The sequence below is a fragment of the Portunus trituberculatus genome, chromosome 10 (assembly GCF_017591435.1).
Source record: "Portunus trituberculatus isolate SZX2019 chromosome 10, ASM1759143v1, whole genome shotgun sequence".
NCBI classification, from domain to species: Eukaryota; Metazoa; Arthropoda; class Malacostraca; order Decapoda; family Portunidae; genus Portunus; species Portunus trituberculatus.
In genome coordinates, this window is record NC_059264.1 from 7,723,460 (window position 1) to 7,740,677 (window position 17,218).

Genomic DNA, 17,218 nt, shown 5'->3' on the forward strand with positions numbered 1-17,218 from the left:
TATCAATAAAAAGTACTATGTTTTTTTTTGTATGCAAGATGGAGACCTGCAAAGGGCAACAAAACATCAAAATAAAAAAAAAGGCCCACTGAAACTGCAGGTTCCCTAAAAGATTTTAAAGGAATTAACCCAAAAATAGACCAAATGTCTTGAAACCTCTCTCTCAAAAGAAGTCAAATCGCAGGAAGATGGAAAGATGGAAATACAGAAGCAGGTATGAAGTTCCAGAGTTTACTAGTGAAAGGTATGAATGATTGAGAGTACTGGTTAACTCTTGCGTTAGAGAGTTGGACAGAATAGGGATGAAAGAAAGAAGAAAGCCTTGTGCGATGAGGCCGCAGGAGGAGAGGAGGCATGCAGTTAGCAAGATCAGTAGAGCAGTTAGCATGAAAATAGCGATAAAAGATAAAGGGATGCAACATTTCGCCAGTGAGATAGAGGCTGAAGACAGTCAGTCAGAGGAGGGGAGTTGATGAGACGAAAAGCTTTTGATTCCACCCTATTTAATAAAACTATGTGAATGGAATGCCCCCCCCCCCCAACATGCGAAAAGTATGCCATACAAGGACGGATAAAGCCCTTGTACAGAGGTAGCAGTTGGAGGGGCGAGAAAAACTGGCGGAAACGCCTCAGAACGCCTAACTTCATAGAAACTGTTTTAGCAAGTGATGAGATGTGAAGTTTCCAGTTAAGATTATGAGTAAAGGACAGACCGAGGATATTCAGTATGGAAGATGGGGACCGTTGGATGGTATCATCAGCGTAGGAGTGGATAGGACAAGAAGTATGGTTAAACACTTCATTAATGAATAATAAAAAGAGAGTGGTTGATATGACAGAACCAAGAGGAACACTAATATTAATAGATTTAGGAGAACATTGGCCGTCTACCACAGTTGCAATAGAACGGTGAGAATGGAAACTTGAGATAAAGTTGTAGAGAAGATAGGAACCGTAGGAGGGCAGTTTTGAAATTAAAGCTTTGGGCCAGACTCTATCAAAAGCTTTTGATATGTCTAACACGACAGCATAAGTTTCACCGAAATCTCTAAAAGAGGATGACGAAGACTCAGTAAGGAACGCCAGATCACCAATAGAGCGGCATTGACGGAAGCCATACTGGCGATCAGATAGATGATTGCGAAGTGACAGATGTTTGAGAATCTTCCTATTGAGGATAGATTAAAAAACTTTAGATAATCAAGAAATTAATGCTATAGAACAGTAGTTTGAGGGATTAGAACGATTATCCTTTCTAGGAATAGGCTAAATGTGGGCAAACTTCCAGCAAAAAGGAAAAGTAGAAGTCGATAGGCATAGTTGAGAGTTTGGCCAGGCAAGGTGCAAGCACAGAAGCACAGTTTTTGAGAACAATAGTAGGTTCATAAACCTTCCGAGGGTTTTGGCCAGAAAGGGCATGGAAAACATCATTATGAAGAACTTTGATTGAAGACATGAAATAGTCAGAGGGAGGAGGAGAGAAAGATACAAGCCCAAAATCATTAAAGGTGAAGTTGTTAGCAAAGGTTTGAGAGAAAAGTTCAGCTTCAGAGACAGATGAGATGGCAGTGGTGCCATCAGGATGAAATAAAGGAGGGAAAGATGAAGAAATAAAGTTATTGGAGATGGTTTTGGCCAGATGCCAGAAGTCATGTGGGGAGTTAGAGTTTAATTATAAAGGAGTGTTTGGCAAGTTGAAAAACAGACTTGGCATGATTTTGGCCAGAAATATAAAGTGCATGAGATTCAGATGATGGAAGGCTCAAGTAACCTCTCTATTTTGCACGAGAACAGGCTGGGCAAAACCAAGGTAATTTTTGAGAAAAAAATGAGTAATGTACGTCTCCATGCCAGACATTATCACCTCCGTTATGCGTTAATAACACAGAGATGTGTTTCTGACACGGAAACAATAATTTTTCCAGGGAAAATCAGCATAATACCTCCTCAGTTTCCACTATCTGGTAGAGGCAAAAAGCCAGAGGCACCTCCACTTTGGGAGATCCTGAGGAGGGATTGGAGAAAAAGGACAAGATACAGAAATGAGATTGTGATCGGAGGAGCCCAACGGAGTTGATAGGGTGACAGCATAAGCAAAAGGATTCAAGGTGAGGAAAAAATAAAAAATGTAGGGCATGTCTCCAAGACGGTCAGGGATTAGAGTTGGATGTTGCACCAGTTGCTCTAGGTCATAGAGGATAGCAAAGTTGAAGGCTAGTTCACCAAGATGATCAGTGAAGGGAGAGGAAAGCCAAAGCTGATGGTGAACATTGAAATCTCCAAGGATGGAGATCTTTTCAAAAGGGTAGAGGGACAGAGTGTGCTCCACTTTGGAAATTAAATCGTCAAAGGATTTACTATAGTAAGAGGAGTTAGGGGAGAGATAAGCAGCACAGATAGATTTAGTTAGAGAGTGACTATTGAGTGTAAGCCAGTTGGTGGAAAACTTGGAAGATTCAAGAGCGTGCATGGGCACGAGACCATTAAGTCGTTACGCACATAGAAGCTATCACTTTGCTTATTATTTTCCTTAGTATGGGAATGAACACATTCATTTGCATATTTTTTTCAGTACTGCTTTTCATCCCAGCTCTCCTGTATGGAAATACCAGAAGGAAATGGCTGGGGAGTGCGTTTAACCACTGTATTTTATGATGATAAATTACATCTACCCAATATAAAAAGGACATTTTATCATTTTCCCAAGTCTTAGATAACCATCTTATAATAACACTCTCTCGAGGACTAGGGATCCTCTTTTCCCACGCGTCAGAGTCCTGGACACACTCATGGAAAGTGACCAATGACAAAAGTTCTTCACTAGAAAATGCCTCTCCTAGGACTGACAGATGAGGGGAACAGGAAGTAAGAACCGAACAAAGATATATATTTCTGTGTAGCAGTGAAGCGCTGTCAATCCTCTACGATCCATGCACTAAGTTATGCTGCGCTGGGAACCACGGTATTGACACGCCTTGCTGGTGGTAATGTGTTCCCGCCTAACCTGACTTAGGTCCCCATGACATTACCTTACGCGTCACGGTGATGTGATATATTCCCTCACACGTAAGCCTAAGCACATCGCTATTGCACCAGTTGCCTTAGAGTTGTGGAGTATTTTTTTCTTATCATGTTTGATTTTATTGCCTTGACTTATATAATTGGTTAATTTGGTTGTATATTTGTTTATTCCCTTATTCGGCTGTTTATCCTCCAGCGACAGGAACATTTCATTTAGGAAATGTTACACGAGTAAGATTGAAAGAATGTTTAAATCAAGTCGTTATATGCCGTTTATTTACATCAACAACAGGAAAGTTTATTTTTTATGTATGTTAATGTAGTAATAGTGGTATTGTGTCTCGAATTACTGAAAACAATAGAAATAAGTCACTATGTCTTTCTATTAGTAAAATAGCGACTTTACATAAGTTTTAGGGTTTTGTACACACACTAACTCAATTCAGCGGGACACATGACAGGCAAGGTCCTTGGTAGCGTTGGTTCCTCCCACATACGCCCCGATTCGTCCCCGCCCTCAAAAAGCGCGCCTTCAGTCACGTCCCAGCGAACAAAGACATGTTCATATCAACACCTCGCGATCAGTCTGTGCCACATGATGATATCCCAACAGATGTAAAACAAGGAAGGTTTTCCATACTTGATGAACAAAGACAACTTCCGTGATGTTAACAAAGCGTCTAACCTATCCTTACCTATCACTGAATGTATATTTATTGATTCATTTACTTGCTTATTCTATTGGCATTTATTATTTTCGTTTATTTATTAATTTGATCTCTATATATAGGCATTTTTTACTTAATTTGTTCGACTATTACTTTATCCAGTATTCTTTTCATTTATGGAGGTAATCATCTTGATGTTTAATATTTTCTCTTAGTTTTTCGGCAAAAATTAGAAATATAAAGAATGTAGTAACCTAAGTAAAAAGAAAAAAAGCCACTGAATCTACAATGGCCAGATGAGAAGTGAATACGAGATGGGTTGGTTCGTTACGTGACACGCTGAGTGATCGACACTCGGCTCTACCGTGACAACAATGGGACACACAATTCATCAGGCGTGGCAGTCCTGGTAAGCACGGCCATCCCGCACATTAGTACCTGCCACATGCGTCATCTATCCTCATAGTACTCACACTTGTATTACACCTCGTGCCTTGAATCGCTGAGGAATCGATCTAATGAGTCGTGAGAAAGAGCAGTAGAGGATCGAAAATCTAATATTCAGGTAATCATATCAATCATCCAACAATAATCACAATAGCTGTTGGAGTCTAGCTGGATTCCCTGTCCTGTCCCTGCGAGTACTTACGCCCTCCCAGCCATACTCCCAGCAAGAAAATAGGTTTAGTTCTCGAGTAACTTATTCCTGCCTCTTTTTCGGAGTCAATAGAAAGACAAACACAGAGAGAGACATACAAATAGACAGACAAAAATAGCCAGTCAGCTTGCCAACCAACCAGCCAGCCAGGCAGACATATAAATGGTCACACAGCCAGCCAGACAAACAGACAAGCAGCCATCCAACCAGACAAAACAGATAAACAGAATGACACACACACACACACACACACACACACACACACACACACACACACACACACACACACACACACACACACTGGAATACAAACCAATGCTCTTCAAGTTACCAGCATATACGAAATAACAATTATAATACAGGCAGCACCGTGGCAGCCTCGTTCAGGGAGGGCCAACGATTATGTGAGGCGAGCCTGAGCCGCGGAGGAGCAGCAGCGAGTGGCCTTGCATACAAATGAGTGGGAAGGAAGCTCGGCGTGGCAAGCACCAACCCTTGAAACGAGTTCACTCATGCACTACAACACTTGGGAAGGTGAACTCACACAGGGAAATGGTTTGTGATGCTGCTGAAGACGCTGAATTAAAGCTTGCAGTGTGGATCTTATTGTTAAAAGTTGCTGTTGTTATTGTTGAAGGAATGTTGAGTGAAAACATGAAAGAATGTTGATAAAATTTTAGGGAGATTGATTATGTTTTGATATTGCTGAAGACGTTGAATTAAGGCTTTCTTGCAGTGTGGATCTCATTGTTAAAAGTCGTTGTTGTTATTGTTGAAGGAATGATGAGTGAAAGGATGAAAGTGTTAGGAGAATTATTTTAAGAGTATGATGGTGAAGACGCTGAATTAAGGTTTGCAGAGCGGATCTCATTGTTAAAGGTTCTTCTTATTGTTGAAGGAATGTTGAGCGAAAGGATGAAAGAATGCTGGTAGAATTTTAGGAGAATGATTATGTTGTAATATTGATGAAGACGTTTGAGTTAAGACTTTCAGTGTGATTATCATAGTTAAATGTTGTTTTATTAAGGACTGTAGACTGACTGATTTATGTAAGTTAGCCTAACCAAACTAACCTAACCTAACCTAATCTAATCGATCATGAAGAAATATTGACGTCTCCAGAGTTACCAGCTCGTAAAACCTGACATGGAGGAATCACAATCATAGAGCAGAGGGCTAAGACTGCAGGAACAAGCGAATCACAATGGAAATGTGATTGTATTATTCCATTTGTTGACAAGATTTATCTTTGACTCAGAGTTTGCAGAATATGCGAAATACAGTTATAGTGCAGTAAACCTCTATTATTGTAGGTGAAATACGGTGAAAGCGCTATGTGAAACCATTATTTTCATCGCCTTCAGTAAATTAGATGAGAAGGGGTCGTGAAGGCAGTAAGCAGTGTGCAGGTGAGGTAATTAAGATCTTGTGGTATTACAGGTATTACGTGGAGCACCTACTCACTAGTCTAATCAACACAAAATATGCCTTGGTGGTCCCCTTACTCTGGTCTAGATTGTAATATACAGTAACATTAACATTACTCTTCCCTGAGATTGTTCTGTTAGAAATGGCCATAACAGATCACTCGTTTCTACCTCTATCTTCTGCATTCTCTATCTTGCTCTTCCTTCATCACTAAATACTAACATGGCTCTTCTATGAGATTCTCCTGTTAGAAATGTCTCTATCGCACTGTATATTTTGCGTCTTCTATCTACATCTCCCTTCAACACTAACATAGGGTGGTTCTGTTAAGAGTCGCTCTAGCAGATCACTCCTTTCCATCTCACTATCTTTTGCATCTTCTATCACACGTATCACCAGCAAGTCTTTCTTCAACACATCCATAAAACTTTGTCGCTAGTCTCCCTCTCCTCCCCCCTCTTTAGTGGTTCCTTCTCCCCACGCACTCTCCTTATCTCTCCTCAGCATATGGCCACACCACCTCACTCTGGCCTCAACTTCGTCCCCAAACTGACTTACGTGCGCTGGCTCTCTAATATTCATCCGTTCCTTCTCCTATCCGCATCAGTTCAAGTGGAAAATGCAATGCCTTCAGTCTTTTTTACTAATATTGATGTAAGGAATGAAAAACTTACATAACACAATACGTACAATATTTTAGAACACCATACAACGCAGTACAACACATTAAAACACCTTATAACGCATGACAAGACAAGACAAAGCATAACACAATACAACACAAAGCAAAGTCAAATGCATAGCCGTTGTTCTGGATTGCAACTAATAACAATGTACACCACTTCTCCAATCAGGAAATGAAAGGACAGGGAAAATAGCATTGCATTAATATTTCGACTCTTGCAACAATATACATTAGCAATTCTCTGATAAGGAAATGAAAGAAGGTTACAGTAATAGTATCACATTAATGTTTCAACTTGTGCATTGCTGCTCGTGCTCCTCTCAAGTACAGTATTAGGTGAGGAAAAATGTCAGTGCTCTGCATTAAGCTAGCGTGGAAACTGTTTGCAGCAAACATCAACGTTAACAAACCTTTGCTTGATTTTATAATTCAAGTAATAAGAAAATAAGATATGAGACGAATTTTCGTAATCCTCCTCCTCCTCCCTTTCCTTATCATCATCATCGTCATCATCTCCCCTAGTCCTGTAATTTAGGCGCCTGCCTATTCTAATTCATTCCTATCAAGTTTTCTCTTTGCCTAATAGAATTAGTTTTATAGAATTAATTAGGAAGAAATTGGTTCTCAGAGTAATGGATGAATGGAATGGAATTGGTGGTGCTTTATAAGAAAGATAAGATAATCAGATATATTCATGAGTGGGGATGATAAGTGCAATTAAGTAATCATATTTTCTTATGTTTTGTATTCTGTATTTGTCCACTGTTCATCTATTCCAGGGAGTCCAAGCACATTTGTTATCAACCCTCCCGTATTGTAGCTGCAAACAACAAACTATCAATCCTTTCTCTTTTTTTTTTTTTTCCTATTCATTCGGTTCTCTACATCATCAGTCCGTCTAATCCACGTCACCAAAGTAAAACTTATAATTTATACTTTCAACCCTCTGTCCGCTGCGCCTCTATTCCAAGCCACCCCAGGAAAAATTTGTACTTCCATCTAGTTATGCCTGCCTTGTCATTTTAATCATCTGTACCTTTTCTTGATAATCTACATTGTTTTTTTTTAATCATTTCTAGCATTGCTTCATCATTTCCATGTTGTGTAACTTCTCTTGCATCTATTCAGTGTACAATATGTTCTGCTCATATCCAAGTCTTTCCTCTTTTTTTTCATTTCTGTGTTCTCACGTTCACTCTTTCATAATGCTGCGTAGATGCAACAACAATATAATGTGTCTGCGAAAATGTGAAAGATATAAAATAATATAAACTGAGGAAAAGGAAAGGTTTGTAGCTTGTTATGTTTCATGAAATTGTTGAGTGCTTATTAAAGTAGAAAGAGCAACAATAACAGGAAAGGAAAAATGAAAGAGAAGACAAAAAACATTAAATTAGAGTGGGGTTTTTGTAATAATGATTGATGGTGATGATAAAGATGATGAGCGTAATAGTAATGGCAGTGACTGGAACGACGATGTTTAAGACAGCTGTAAAGGTGGTGGTGGTGGTGGTGGCGGTAACATTAGTGGTGTTGGCCATATATCACACAGCCGCTGCCAGAAAACTAATGTTACACACACACACACACACACACACACACACACACACACACACACACACACACACACACACACACACACACACACACACACACACACACACTGGAGGAAAAAAATCTTGGAAGGGTGTAAAATATATTCTGGCAGCTAGAAAACATACACGTGCGCGCGCGCACACACACACACACACACACACACACACACACACACACACACACACACACACACAGTTTGTCTAAATCAAACGCTAATCTCTGGCGCGTAAAAAAAAAATCGGAAAAACAAAAAATATATAATTAGAAATGAGTTGACTCAGAAAAATTGTGATAATTCTTCATTACTATTATCATTTCATGCAGACCTGGATGATGAAAAGTTAAGAGAACACACACACACACACACACACACACACACACACACACACACACACACACACACACACACACACACACACACACACACTAACAAACATGAAGAAAGAGGAAGAGGAAAAGAACAACAACAACACCAACAAGAAAAAGAAGAAAAGAACACGAACAACAAGAACAAGAAAAGTAAATAAGAGAACAACATAAAAGAAGAAAAAAAAGGAGACGGTCAACTTACTTATATGACTAACCGAAGCCCAGCAAACACACACACACACACACACACACACACACACACACACACACACACACACACACACACACACACAGAAGGCGTCAGAATGTCCAGCAAGAAAGTAACACAGCCAACAGCGACTCTCCCATCAAGAACAGCCCTTTGTCACTCTACGCTCGTTCCTCACGCTGATTTACGACACCCCAACTCCCCCCTCCTCCTCCTCCTCCTCCTCCTCCTGTAGTCCTCGCCAGGCTGATCCTTCTCCCGTTTCTTGGTGGATTATATACTACTGTTTCGTGCTTCTTGTTTTGTATGTGTTGGCTGAGTGGGGGAAAGAGGGTTCGGGGGATGGTAGAAAGGGGGAATGGAAGGGTGGGAGGAAGGATGTGGGTGGAGAAAAGGTGTGTGTGTGTGTGTGTGTGTGTGTGTGTGTGTGTGTGTGTGTGTGTGTGTGTGTGTGTGATAACTTTCACCATGACCACGAAAATACTCCTTAAAACAACAATTTTCTTTACAGTTACGAAAATGTTCTGAAGCATGCCGAAAACATTAATTAAATCTCATATAACTTATACTACATTTACAGAAAGAAAACCTATAAAAAAAAACTCTAATTTTCAATGCAACTATGAAAAATAAAACTTTGAAAACCACTATAATCGCAAGAACTTAAAAAAAAAATCAAATACAAAACTGACCATATTCAGCAAAAAAAAAACACCTCAGAAAAATATATATTCCTTCATGCCTGCCAAAGTAACCAAGATTAGACCCCAAAACCTTCAGAAATAGGGAGCCTTCTTGCCTCACACTGCCACACACTAACCAGGGAGGGAGGGAAGAAAGGTAGCGAAGGGAGGGAGCTGTAAAGTGCTGGAAGACAATCAAAGAAGAGGATGAAAGGCAGGGGAGGAGATGGGTCGGCACGGATGGGAGAGAAAAAGGGTGCACCGAACAAGGGGAAAGATGAAGGAGGGGAAAGGATGAGAAAGGGATGGAAAGCGATTTTGAAGGAGTGCAACAATATGAAGGAGTTTGAATGAGAGATGCAAAAAATTTGAGGGACTGAAAAATATGCAAAAAAGACGCGAAAGTGAGAAAAGATAATGTGGTAAAAATTACAATTTACAATTAGAAAAAATACATGAAAAGTGACAGATAAAAATACAAAAAGCTTAAACGAAAGACAAAGAAAATTCCATTAAGACGAACAAAAATAGTAAAAAGAAGACATAGGACATAGCAAATACAACGGACAAACTTACAAAAAAAAGACTAAAAAAAAGAGATAAACAAAATGCATAAAACTTGTAAAAATACAAAAATACAAGATAGACGAGGAATGATAACAATACAAATACAAAGGTGAAGAGCAGGAAGAAAGACGAAAGACTTATAAAAGCAGAAATAACGATAAAAGGGAGGTTTTCATGAATTGGAACAAACGAAACGAAAAGGAAAACGAAAAAAGAACCAAGAAAGTAATACAAAAAGAGAATTACGCAAATCTGAAGACTAAAGGTACAAATATATTCAGTAAGTCTGTAAGTGACAAAATAATGAACGGAAACAAATGGAAAGGACAAAACGAACAACGACAGAAATAAAATCAATATACAACAAATCATTGCAAAAATAATAGTAGGAATAGAAAGACGAAAGGTACAAACAGCTATCTAAGATATCGAAGAGACAAAGTAATGTAGCGAGACAAATAAAAAAAGATACAAGACAGGAGACGAGCAAGGTATCGAGAAATTTAAAAAGAAAAACAAAAAAATAAATGAAAACAAAAAAAACAAATAAAAAAGAAAATAAAGTAAAAATAATAATAATAACTACAATAATGATAATATTAATGATAATAATAATGATAAAAAAAATAATAATGATAATAATAATAATAATAATAATAATAATAATAATGAAAGGCAATATAGTTAAGATTTATAAAATGAAGAAAAGAACACCAAAAAAAATTCAGAAAGGACTACATTGTAATATAGACATGATTTGACAAAAAAAAAAGTCTTACTAAAAAAAATGAGAGGATACTGATACTGATACTGATACATTTATTGGGCCTTTATGGGTACATTAAAATCAGTATGATACAAAATGTGAAGAATTCCCTCGGTCTGTTGAGCATAAGCTCTTTTACAGACCTATTTGAAATTTATGTTAGGCCGACGCGGTTAGTTGTGGAGGCCTAATTACTATACATATATTTACAAACAAGTAAATTAAAGATTTCCTAACTAAATTCCACTTCTACAACCAAATATACATCTACATAACACATATGTAATAAATGCAGTAATAAATACAGTAGTGGATGATAATGACAAATAGAATAATAGTAATAGAAACAATAGATAATGATAAATGATAAATAATAGTAAAGAAAAATAAATATAATAACATAGCAATGATATTAAAATAATAATAATATAATAATATAACAATTATAATAATAATAGTAAACGTACAATAATAAAACAATTTACATTAAAACATTATTAATAATGATACATTAATAAATAAAATAATAATGAAAATTATACAAATAATAACAATCACATTACAATAATAATAAAAATATAATACTATAATGATAATAGTACTATAATAATAATAATAATAATAATAATAATAATAATAATAATAATAATAATAATAATAATAATAATAATAATAATAATAATAATAATAATAATAAAATAATAAATGATAATAGTAAATGTACTATAATAATAAAACAATTTACAATAAAACAATAATAAATAATACAGTAATAAATAATAAAATACTAATAATAATGAGAAATTATACAAAATTAACAATCACATATTACAATAATAATAATAACAATATAAATACTATGATAATAATACTATAATAATGATAATAAAATAATAATAATAATAATGATAATAATAATAATTATAATAATGATGATAATGATAATAATAATAATAATTATAATGATAATGATAATAATAATAATAATTATAATAATAATGATAATTGTTATGATAATAATAATAATACAGAGCAATAAATAAAAGTCCCTAATATTTACTAAGGAAGAATTGTTTTATCTTGTTCTTAAAAATTTGAGGTGATTTGATATTTCTAAGTTGTTCTGGTAGCTGGTTCCACTCTTTGACACCTCTGGTTGTGACATATTGCTGTGCGTGGGATGTTCGACACAGCGGGAGCTTTAAATCATATGGTCTGCGGGTATTAGGGTTGTTAGACATGAAGTGGAATGTGTCGTCTGACTGTCGTGAATATAGTGACTTGTGAACAAAGATGTTAGTCTGGAGAGATATTATGTCGCTTAGTTTTAGTAATCTAAGGTCATTAAATAATGGGCCAGTATGGGCTGAACGATGACTAAATGACATGACTCGCAGTAGCTTCTTTTGTGCGACAAAAATATTGTCTATGATGGTACTGCCTGCTCCCCAAATGGCACAACAATACAAAAATTTGTGTACGCTAATGATATATATATTTGTCTTAAACAATGAAGAGAAAGATTATTTCTTATCTTGTATATAATTCCAGTTAGTTTATTAGTTTTAACAATAAGCTCACTAATTTGTGATCTCCATTTTAGCTTTTGATCTATCATTATGCCCAGAAATCTACATTCTGACACTTGGTTTAATAACTTGTTGTTAATATAAACATTAATATTGACTGTATTCGTCATGAGTGGGGAGGATAACATGCAATGAGTTTTAGAAATATTTAAGGTAAGTTTATTGCTGTGAATCCAGTTTGCAACTTTCACTAGTTCAGCATTAAGAGTATTGGTGATGATGTTTAAATTCTCCCCCTTGAATGTAAATAGTGGTGTCGTCGGCAAAAAGAATGAAATTAAGTTTGTCAGAGATCCGTGTTATGTCATTTACGTACAATAAAAAGAGAATTGGGCCTAAAATTGATCCTTGAGGAACACCACAGCTAATGGGAACATATGATGATTTGCCGTTATTGTACACTGTGTATTGTTTTCTGGAAGATAGATAACTTTGAAACCAAGCATGTGGTAACCCCCGAATGCCGTACGTTTTTAACTTTACTAAGAGGATTTCATGGGATATTGTATCAAAGGCCTTTGAAAAGTCACAAAAAACTGATATTTGCTGTAATTTGTTGTCTATTGCATTGTGAATATTTTGACAAAGTTTGTGTAGGGCAAGTTCAGGAGAAGAATTAGGGCGAAATCCGAATTGTGATTCAGATAGGATTGAGTACTTACTAAGGTAGTCCATCAACCTGTTACATACAATTTTTTCAAAGATCTTACTGATACTAGGGAGAATTGATATTGGCCTGTAGTTAGTGTGTACGTTTCTCTCACCTTTTTTGTGGACTGGTATAACTCTGGCTATTTGTAAATGTTTAGGAAAACACCCTTCAGCGAACGAACGATTAATTATGTATTCTAAAAATGGGGAGATTTCGTCGCAACATTTTTTTATGACCTTGATATTGATGTCATCAAAACCCGGAGCGGTTGATTTTAAACTTATTACAATATCTTTTATTTCTTGTTGTGTTGTAGGGTATAAAAAGAAAGAAGACTGAACAGGTCGTGGAAAAAATGAAGAAAACGAGACTGTCGATTGCTGTACTTTATTAGCTAGAGTAGTTGCTATGTTGCCAAAGTATTCGTTAAATGATGTTGCTATTTCTGAGGGGGTGTGCAGTGTTTTATTATCGAAAGACATTATATCTGGTAACTTCTTGTCTTTGTGTCTTCCCATTAAGAGATTGATTGTTTCCCATGTCCTTTTAGGATTACCCGAGTCATCTTCGAGTCGACTTTTATAATAGTTTTCTTTGGCTGTTCTTATTAGCGAGGTGAGCATGTTTCTATATTGCTTAAATGATTTTTCATAAGTAAGTGGCCATTTTGCATAGAGTTTTTGTAGCTTGTTTCGATGCTTAATAATTTTTTTTTATGCCTTGTGTTATATAAGGCTTGTCTAGATGTTTTATTTGGCAATTGTACTGTTTGAGTGGAAAATGCTGATCATAAAGATTATTGAAATGTTTCATATAACTAGCAAAACTTGCATTCACATCATTAAAAGTCATTATGTCTAACCATTTGTAAGCAGCTAAGCCTTGTTTGAAAAGATCAATGGACGAGTCCTGAAATGATCGTTTACATATGGTGATTTTGGAAGAGTTACTGAAATTTATTTTAGTATCAACATTAAATATACTAAATACAGGAAAATGGTCGCTAATGGAATTATGGAAAATGCCACTTACTAGATGGTTGTGCAGATTGTTAGTCCATATATGGTCTATCAAAGTAGCAGAATTTCTGGTAACTCTAGTGGGCTTGGTAATTACAGGAAAGAAATGATAAGCATAAAACATATTAATTAGGTTATACATCTGATTATTCTTATTGAGGAGGTTTATATTAAAATCTCCCATCATATAACATGGGAGCTTCTCATTTGCTAGATGTTCTGCAATATTTTCAAGAGATGATATGAATTCTGGGCTTGTCCCTCCCTCTCCTCCTCCCTCTAACTATTTCATGTCTACAATCAAAATTCTTCGTAATGATGTTTTCCATGCCCTTGCTGGCCTAAACCCTCGGAAGGCTTATGGACCTGATGGAGTCCCTCCTATTGTTCTCAAAAACTGTGCTTCTGTGCTTGCACCTTGCCTAGCTACACTCTTCCAACTTTGTCTATCGACTTGTACCTTTCCTTCATGCTGGAAGTTCGCCTACATTCAGCCTGTTCTAAAAAGGGTGACCGTTCTAACCCCTCAAACTACCGTCCTATAGCTTTAATCTCTTGCTTGTATAAAGTTTTTGAATCTATCCTGAATAGGAAGATTCTCAAACATCTGTCACTTCACAATCTTCTGTCTGATCGCCAGTATGGCGGCCGTCAAGGTCACTCTACTGGTGATCTTATGGCTTTCCTTACTGAGTCTTGGTCATCCTCTTTTAGAGATTTCGGTAAAACTTTTGCTGTTGCGTTAGACATATCAAAAGCTTTTGATAGAGTCTGGCATAAAGCTTTGATTTCAAAACTGCCCTCCTACGGCTTCTATCCTTCTCTCTGCAACTTTATCTCAAGTTTCCTTTCCGACCGCTCTATTGCTGCTGTGGTAGACGGCTACTGTTCTTCTCCTAAACCTATTAATAGTGGTGTTCCTCAGGGTTCTGTCCTGTCACCCACTCTCTTTCTATTATTCATTAATGACCTTCTTAACCAAACTTCTTGCCCTATCCACTCCTACGCTGATGATACCACCCTACATCTTTCCACGTTCTTTCAGAGACGTCCAACCCTTCAGGAAATCAACAGATCACGCGGGGACGCCACGGAACGCCTGACTTCCGATCTTTCTAAGATTTCCGATTGGGGCAGAGAAAATCTAGTAGTTTTCAATGCCTCAAAACTCAATTCCTCCATCTATCAACTCGACACAACCTTCCAGACAACTATCCCTCTTCTTCAATGACACTCAACTGTCTCCCTCTTCCACAATGAATATCCTCGGTCTGTCCTTTGCTCATAATCTTAACTGGAAACTTCACATCTCATCTCTTGCTAAAACAGCTTCTATGAAATTAGGTGTTCTGAGGCGTCTCCGACAGTTTTTCTCGCCCTCCAACTGCTTACTCTGTATAAGGGCCTTATCCGTCCCTGTATGGAGTACTCTTCGCATGTTTGGGGGTTCCAGTCACACAGCTTTGCTTGATAGGGTGGAATCGAAAGCTCTTCGTCTCATCAACTCCCTCCTCTGACTAACTGTCTTCAGTCTCTTTCTCACCGCCGAAATGTTGCATCCCTTTCTATATTTTATTGCTATTTTCATGGTAACTGTTCTACTGATCTTGCTAACTGCATGCCTCCCTCCTCCTGCGGCCACGCTGCACAAGGCTTTCTTCTTCCTCTCATCCCTATTCTGTCCAACTCTCTAATGCAAGAGTTAACCAGTACGCTCAATCATTCATCCCTTTCACTGGTAAACTCTGGAACTCCCTCCCTGCATCTGTATTTCCGAATTCCTACAACTTCTCTTCTTTTAAGAGGGAGGTATCGAGGCATTTGCTCCCCTAATTCTGGCTGACGGTTTTGGCACTTTTTGAAGTCTTTGGAGAGCCAGCGCTCAAGTGGGCCTTTTTCTAACTTTCTTTTTTTTGCCCTTGGCTGGCCTTCTTCCCTACGTAAAAAAAAAAAAAAAAAAGAATATGAGATGTGAAGTTTCCAGTTAGGATTGTGAGTAAAGAACAGACCGAGGATATTTAATGTGGAAGAGGGAGACAGTTGAGTATCACTGAAGAAGATTGGATAGTTGTCTGGAAGGATGTGTCGAGTTGACAGATGAAGAAATTGAGTACTTGAGGCATTGAAAACTACTAAGTTTTCTCTGCCCCAATCAGAAATCTTAGAGAGATCAGAAGTCAGGCGTTCTGTGGCGTCCCTGCGTGATCGGTTGACTTCCTGAAGGGTTGGTCATCTCTGAAAGGAAGTGAAAAAATGGAGGGTGCTATCATCAGCATACGAGTAGATAGGGCAAGAACTTTGGTTTAGAAGGTCATTAATGAATAATAGAAGCAGAGAGTAGGTGACAAGACAGAATCGTGAGGAATACTACTGTTAATAGATTTAGGAAAAGAACGGTCGGAAAGGTCAACAGGATGGTCAGTGAAGGGAGAGGAAAGCCTAATCTGGTGGTGAACATTGAAATCTCCAATGATGGAGACTTCTGCAAAAGGGTAGAGTGTGTTCCACTTTGGTAGTTAAATAGTCAAGGAATCTACTATAGTCAGAGGAGTTAGGGAAGAGATACATAGACAGCACAGAAAAATTTAGTTAGTGATTATTGAGTCTAAGCCAGATAGTGGATAACTCAGAAGTTTCAAGAGAGTGGGCATGAGCGTAAGTTAGGTCGTTGCGAACATAGACGCAACATCGAGCTTTGGAGCGAAAATGAGGATAGAGAAAGAAGGAGGGAACAGAAAAGGGGCTACTGTCAGTTACCTCAGATAGCTGTGTTTCGGTGAGGAAAAGAAGATGAGGTTTAGTAGATTTAGTAGAGAGATGATGTTCTGCAGATTAAAAATTATATCTAAGACCGCAAGATTTCCAGAATTAAGTTAATGAAAAAAAGTCGAGGGAGGTGTCAAGACATTTTAGGTGACCAACGAGAGAGCAGTCCGACCTGGGACCATTTCTGGTCCCCTCCCCAAAAGGGGACCAGTTGTAGTGCCTGTTGATGTTGTTGTTGTCGTTCTTGTTGCTGTAGTAGTTGTTGTATTTGTTGCTGCCGTAGTAGTTGGTGTTGTTTTAGTTATAGTTGCTGTTGTTTTAGCTGTAGTTGTTGGTTTGTTGCTATATTAGCTGTTGTATTTGTTGCTGTATTACTTGTTGTATTTGTTGCTGTAGTAATTGCTATAGCTGTAGTTGCAGTTGTTGTAGTTGTAGTTGTTGTAGTTGTAGTAGTAGTAGTTGTTGTTGTAGTTGTAGTTCTATTGTAGTTGCAGTTGTAGTTGTAGTTGTAGTTGTTGTAGTTGTTGTAGTTGTAGTTGTTGT